The sequence below is a fragment of the Pteropus medius genome, unplaced genomic scaffold (genome assembly GCF_902729225.1).
Source record: "Pteropus medius unplaced genomic scaffold, Ma_sr-lr_union100, whole genome shotgun sequence".
Classification (NCBI taxonomy): Eukaryota; Metazoa; Chordata; class Mammalia; order Chiroptera; family Pteropodidae; genus Pteropus; species Pteropus medius.
The window spans coordinates 8,344,864-8,351,989 of NW_024347788.1; the positions used below are offsets into that span (position 1 = coordinate 8,344,864).

Consider the following 7,126-nt stretch of genomic DNA (forward strand, 5'->3'; position numbering starts at 1 on the left):
AAAACAAAGACGACAAAGAGACTTGCCTGTCTGGGAATGGATACTGGAACAGACCTGTGTCCTATGGTGTGGAGGGGGAGAACAAACAGGGTTGAAGGTGATTAAGTTAATTAGAACTGGACGCTCTGTGTCAGTCATCACAACGTTAATCGATCCTATGCTGAAGGCTTACTGCTTATTTTCCAGGCAAACTTGAAGGGAGGAGTGTTTCACTGGAAACCCCTGGAAAGTGTGATTTAAGAAAAATATCCTACATTTTTCAAGTCAACTGGGTAGAGTCTGAATTCTACAAATAAGGAGCAAAACGTGAACAGAACATTCAGATTCTTACTCATTTATTTGACAAATACTGAGTGCCTACTACACTGCCACCACTGGAGGGACATCAGAGACATCCTTACGCATTTTGTGGATGTGCATGTCCTATATGTGATTACGTAGTGTTTATATGTTATGATGTGCTGTTTTCATAAACACTCATATATACACATATACATATACACATATATGCATATATGCATATAATGAATGCAAAGAGGGGTAAAGGAGTTTTATTTTATTCACCAGATAGTTTATAATCAATCACTGTTAGTATTTAAAGCATCGCACGGAACCTGCATTCGTGCGGCGCTTTGTGAATTCTGTAGCATGCTATAGAAACATCGTGAGCACCTTACCCGCCCCCCGCCCCCCCGAGGCCACCGCCCCTCCCCACCCCCCACTCCCCCAGACCAGGCTACAACGCACCCTTTCAGCATCATAGCTGGCTTGCACCATTTTGTCAACTCCGGAATTTCGGTCTAAGTTTAACTGTCAGCGAACTCCGGCTATAGTGTTTCGTATCTCATTTCATGGACCAGGGCGGCTCGTATAAGATAAAATCCATCACACAACTTAACACTCCGTTCAGCCCATGGAGAGGCCCATAATTTAGCATTATGCTTGTGAGAGACCCACTGCAGCCGTTACAGTCAGAATAAATTCCGCCTCCCTCACACTCTCTACCTCTCGCCCTGCCAATATCCGTCAGAAGAATGGGTCTCCGAAAGGACAGCAGAAATAAACCTAACGCTTAGACGAAATCTTCTCTTCGTCTTAAAAAATAACAACAAAAAAGAGAACACTGGCTTCATGAGCCATTTTTCCCCCTTTGCTGCTGTGACTTTCATCTCTACAGGATCTAGAGAAAGAAAAATCTGGAACATTTTTGTTATTGAGCTTACGAGGAGAGGGAGAGAGGGAGGGATGGAGGGAGGGAGAGAAGGAGAGACAGAAAGACAGACAGACAGACAGATTATTTCATCTTTCTTTCCCTGGCAAGCTGGAAGTTTTTCTGACCTTGCTTGTGGTCACTCAGTTCATAAATATCCTAATTTACTGTCAGGAATAAAATGTATGTTTGCTCGAATGATCTAAAAAGCAAATTTTATTGTTCTTCATTCCTAGACCCGGAGCATAAGATCACGAGCAGATTATAGTTAGCCAAAGGCTTTCAGAGCAAGAAATGGCATTCTTAGAATTAAAAAGTGAAAATGTACAATTTAAAAACTAAGTCGGCAAGAGACTTTCTATCATTTTAACAAGTAATGGACAGAATTCCAGCAGCTTAAAAAGAAAAGTACATAGTTTTGAAAACTCCCAATTTCATCCTCCTTCCTGAACTTTCTGAAACTGGCAGGTCGATGAATGACTGAAATACTGAATTTCAAATTAAACATAAAAAAAAAAATGTGTTAAAGCATGATCGCTAAGCCTCGTCAATATCTGTTGCCAGGTAGGAAGTGCCTTTACATTAAGACTCAGCCAGTGTCTCTCCCCACATGGCCGTGGAGGTATACCGATTGGCAGTGGTCATTGTCAATAACTACCTGTAAAGTCAATTTAGTATTCAGTGAAAAGATCACTGAAGAACAGAAAACAATACATACTCATTGAAACAGGATTTAGACTGCAGCGTTACTAAAGCGATTCGTGTGTAAAGAAATGAACACTGCTTGCAAAAATCACTTCCGACGCACTTGGGAGAAATCCAAACGCTTCCTGCGAACAAGCTGGGGCGTAGCTCTGAACACGGGTGCGGTCTGAAACTCAATGTGCAGACGTCCCTCTCCCACAGTGTGGACTGGGAGAGCCGGCAGAGGGTGATCAAGCGAATACGGAGCATTTTCTCATTAGGAATTGCCCAGAGTTTTCTAATCAGGCTCCTTTGCAACGGTCACCCCTGGGCTTACCTCAGACGCTTTCTCCTCTGCCTTTTCCCCCTGCATCCATCTCCCTTCCCTTTATCATTCTCATCTTGGCCAAACCCAAGGCCGGTCCCTGCTTTTGCACGAGCTATGCACACATGCTGGGGGCCCTCGCACTCCTGGCCCATGGAGGCGGGGGGGTGGGGGGGCTGTAATTCTTTGCTTTAGATTCAGCCGAAGCGCTTTTCATCAAAGACGCTTCTTTGTCACCCTAAGAAAAATTTGGTGTCCCTTTGCTATGTTTCCACAATTCCCTACGTATCCTGCTCTTAAAGCACTAGCCACTCTGTACCATTCATTGCTGGTTTATGGATCTGTCTCCAGTTTTGAGAGGCTAACATGAGAACAAAACTTCCAAAAAACATTTCGATCTCGGGTCACTCTGAGTGTTTCCCTTTGCAGTCTGTCTATAGCTCGTTGCACTCTATTTCTAATAGATTTACAGAGATTTAACACTCAAAAGCTCCGAATTCAATGGCCTTAGGTTGGGAAACCAGTTCATAATAAACATTTTGATTTCAAGAGTATTTTCACATTGTCTGCCAGAGATGCATGTTCTCATGGCACATAAGCCGGTGGGTCCTTTCCTCCTTCGGGCCTCTGAGGTCATTGCCATGGCTCTGCTTCTATAGTAAAGGTGCTGATCTGCTTATCGAACGACCTGCACATCTTCTTGAAAGCATTTTTAATTCTGAGAAGGCAATAACTATCTTTTGGCTTCGTGAGGAATAAGTATTATCTATTCCACGTCAGTGTCACTACCTGAATCCATACCCATCTCCATGCATTTCTGGTTCCTTCGGACTCTGTGAGCCTCCTCCCTTTCCCTCTCTTCCATGTTTATTGGGCACCTGGCCCCTAATAGGCATTAGAAAAAATCGAATCTGGATAAGTCTTTGCTATTCAAAGACCACAAGCATGAGCCTCCTTTGGGAGCTTGTTGAAAATGCAGACTCACTCTTACTCAGGGCTTCTGACTCAGAATCTGCATTCTACTCCAAGTGATTCATATGCACATTAAAATTTGAGAAGCACTGGGAGAAATCCTCAATGTAAGAAAGCCAGGGAAACTGGTTAGGAGCCCGTCTAAGTGAAGAGATCATGAAAACCTGAAATGGAAATTTGCAGCTGAGACAGTGGAAAATAGTGAAAGGATCTGATGTGATTTGTAGGAGCTTTGGGAATCCCTGTCCCCAAACCCCACACCCCATTTCAAGAATAGCTGCTGAACATCTGTCACCCCCATCCGGAAAAAACGATGTGGGGGGAAAAAAAAAGAAAGAAAGACTTGGGACTGGGTGCAGAGGTCACCGGAATGCCAGGCATTCTGTTGAATGCTGTCCAGTGCCCTTGGTCACCTGACTCCTCGGGGGCGTGAACTTCCAACTGTCTTTGACTAGGCTGTTTTACGGCATTGTAGAGACAGAACATTAATTGGGGAAAACTGATAACAACACAAGTCATTCTTCTCCATAACAATGCAAATCAATTTTCATCCAGGAGAAAAGAGAAATATTTATAAAGCAAACTCTCTTTTGAACCAGGTTTAATTTCTTAGTGATTCCCTCATTAATGAAAGAGTTAAAAAGGAATCACTGAGACGTGTTCTCTTGATATTTGCAAGGCAGCCGTGACTTCGCTGCCACGGCGGATGTTGGCACCCACTGAACTGCCAGCTCCGCAAAGCAGGGTCCCGGTCTCAGCAGGGGGGCACTTGGTGAACTTTAATCAAATCGACATCCAGGTGATAAAGGGGAAAAGGAATCCAATTGGTAAGCAGGTTTTTCTCCTCCTGTGTGTGCAGAGGGAGCTCTGGCCCTGAATTTCAGAACAGCAGATGGGATAACAGGCCGTGAACGATGAATAGGAAAACCGAGGTGGGCTCCAGCACCCGGATCTGGGGCAGGTCATTAAAGAAATGACAAGGCGGGTAGTTCCGTGGTTGAAGAAAACGCATCGAGAACGAGAGGAAAAAGAACACATTCTACAACGCTTTTCTTTCCAAAGAAATGGGGACACACTCTGTGATGTACCACACACACACACACACACACACACACAGTGAGGGCCTATGCAGTTGTCACCCGCTTTCTGGCTTCTGGCAGCCGGAGAGTTTTAAAATCACAGCCTGGCTACAGGAGACAGACACACACTGATGCCAGCAGAGTGGGAGTCCCAGGATGGCCAAAGCGTTGTGACCACCACGTTCCTAAAACCTCAGTGTCCCCACACCATGGACATCCCGAAACAGGTCTCCATTTTCTGGGTGCTCGATTGACTGTCAAAAAGGAGTGGCTGTCCTCTCTTACCTGTCCTCTGAATCCTGGATAGTGTAAAAGGCCAGAGCATGCATATCATTAACCTTCCCAACACACACACACACACATACACACACACACACACACACTCCCCACTTCCATTTAGGCCTGTAAAAAGTTTGAATATCAAAACTAAAGGGGGGGGAGCAATAGGAAAATGCACTGATTATTCCTGCTTTGGGGTCAAGCGAAATGCTTCCTGGTGAAGCGGCCGGCCTTCCCTCCATGACGGTTAAAAATGCCCATGGATGTGATTCGCTTACAGTGTCCCCGGGCCCTAAGAAGGGAGCCTGGCTTTTAGCTGATGGGACTGCCACCTAGCTCACAGCATTATCGAGTTTTACATTCTTAGCACCATGAACATGGACACCGTCTCCACCTCTTCCCCTTCCTGCAGGCTGACCCCGGGCCGCTCCCCACGCAAACCCGAATCCCGTGCTCTGAAAAGTGTCAGTGTTCATCCCAGGGGGCTGGCATTGTGGCCGGGACATCAGGAAACCCCAAGGGTACTACTGCTTGCAAAGCTCGGTCAAAATTTCACTGGGTGCAGAGAAAAACTCTTTACGTCATCACATGATGAAGGATTGCGTGAAGCTTTCTGAAGGGGGTTAAAAGTACACGAAAGCTTTCGGGTGTTCTTGCCAGGAGACCCCCGGGAATCAGAATATCATCTCTCCTTGGTGTCTGATCAACGTGTTCCTTCCGCCATCCCAACACAGGGCTCCTCCGGGGGCGGTCAGTCTGTGTCGGACACGCCGACGTCCATGACCTCATCTGCCTGGTGCCACAGTGTCTGATGAAGCGCAATTATGCTGCCATCGAGCTCCTCCGCACTCTCTCAAAGCCACGTGGTCACCGATGGGGCTGTGACCTGTTACTTCCCAGTCAGTCCTCATTAAGGTAAATTGTCTCAGAATAATGTCTATTTAACCAGCAGGGCGCCCGCTAATTTTCTTTTCTTTTCCAGATTTATATTAACGTTAATAGATCTGGGTGCTCTGGGTCTTAGACACCACGCATTTACAACACCACGATCCTTCTGACTTCAGAAGGCCCGGTGGCCACCGAATGCGGGGTGACCAGAATGCAGAAGGTCTCCCCGCCTTTCACCCTTCTGCATGGCCGGGGGTGTCTGTCTCTCCTGAGACGGCCTCTTGAACTTCCAGCCGCGGTACGGGGTGCTCTGTAATCACTGCCATCACCCAAGAAACGCTCACTGCGTGTGGCAGGGGTTTGTGTTCCGTGTCCCCCTAGAATCCCCTACTTCCCCCACCCCCATATTCAGCATGGTGCCAGGCACGTGGTACAGGGCTCAGCAAACACTTGTGGAGTGCCTGGAATGACAGCTGGGAGCACGTCACATCCTCACACTACCGGTCACGCCGGGCAGCAAGACCCGCCAGAAACAAGACATGCTCATGGATCCAAACAGCTAAGGAGCAGAGGCAGGCATGAATTTACTGAGCATCTACTATGTGCGTGGTTTTGGCACTCGGCAGGAAATAAAGGGACTTGGGGGTTATAATCAAGACGCGGCTTGTACAGATTTTGCTGGAGAAAGCTGATTTTTTAAAAAAAATTGCAAGAATAAACAAGTATGATGTAAAATGGGGGAAATGTCTGTCATAAACATAAGACGCAAGATTCTTCAGGGGAGGAAAAAAAAAATCAAATCCAATTAGGTATTTTCCGATTGCCTTTCCATGTCCTTTCTGACCCAGGCTGCTTCACCTCGGGTCTTGACTGCATTTTATATGCCCACGGCAATGCAATCATCTTCAGAAAAACAGTTTCCACGGCTCCTCCCGTCTGGTTTTGCAGCATTATAAGGAGCATGGAGTGGATTCCTTCTCTGAGGCAACCAGTTTCCTAGGCAATTAAATGCTGTTTATATTCCAAACTCCGTACTTGGGCTGAAATTGTCAAGCTTGGTATTACCTGAGTGTTGCTTAGGATGTATCCCCAGCTAGTTCACTCTACTGTAACTGCCATCTATTAAAATTTCCAATCTGTTCTCTCCTCGAGGGATCACACAGTACTTGGCAAAGGTGCAGCTTCTAAATTCTGCAAATTATACTCATATATATATATATATATATATATATACACACACACACATGTATATATGTGTGTATATATATATATGTATTTTTGAAATGGCAAGGCTTGCAAATTACTGTACCAAACTGACACCCCAATCTGCTCTCCCTTAACTGGAGAGGCTGTGCTGTGTTCCTCCTGCGTGCATAGACGCTTCTGTATTGGTTCCTTCAAAATGGCACGACGTAGACGTCAAACTTTCGTGAGATTCCTCCCTGAGGCCGCTGAAGCAAGATGCTGGTTTGTGTCACTTCTAGCAGTGGACGAGGCTAAGTTGTTCGCAAGGAGTACTAAACAATGTGAACTGGATATTAAAGAAAAAAATTATTTGTCCCCAAATCGACATTGCTTTTTGAGAATGTTGCTGTTTCTTTGGGGCCACTTCTCATGGTTTTGTGTCTGACTGGAAAAGTGAGACAATGTCTGTATTTCCATCTTATAGGCTTCTTATTAGAGGGACAG

General features: G+C 45.8%; 1 protein-coding gene and 1 long non-coding RNA gene across 2 annotated transcripts in view; one reads left to right on the top strand and one right to left on the bottom strand.

Annotated features, from left to right (window-relative positions):
• Nucleotides 1–7,126, bottom strand: part of ENOX1 (ecto-NOX disulfide-thiol exchanger 1) — a 370,860-nt gene that overhangs the window by 108,664 nt on the left and 255,070 nt on the right. The window lies entirely within an intron of this gene.
• On the top strand, nucleotides 3,939–6,077 carry LOC120614379 (uncharacterized). The gene is made up of 3 exons (XR_005655950.1): nucleotides 3,939–3,990; nucleotides 4,962–5,196; nucleotides 5,284–6,077. It is a non-coding gene; the product is annotated as an uncharacterized LOC120614379 (long non-coding RNA).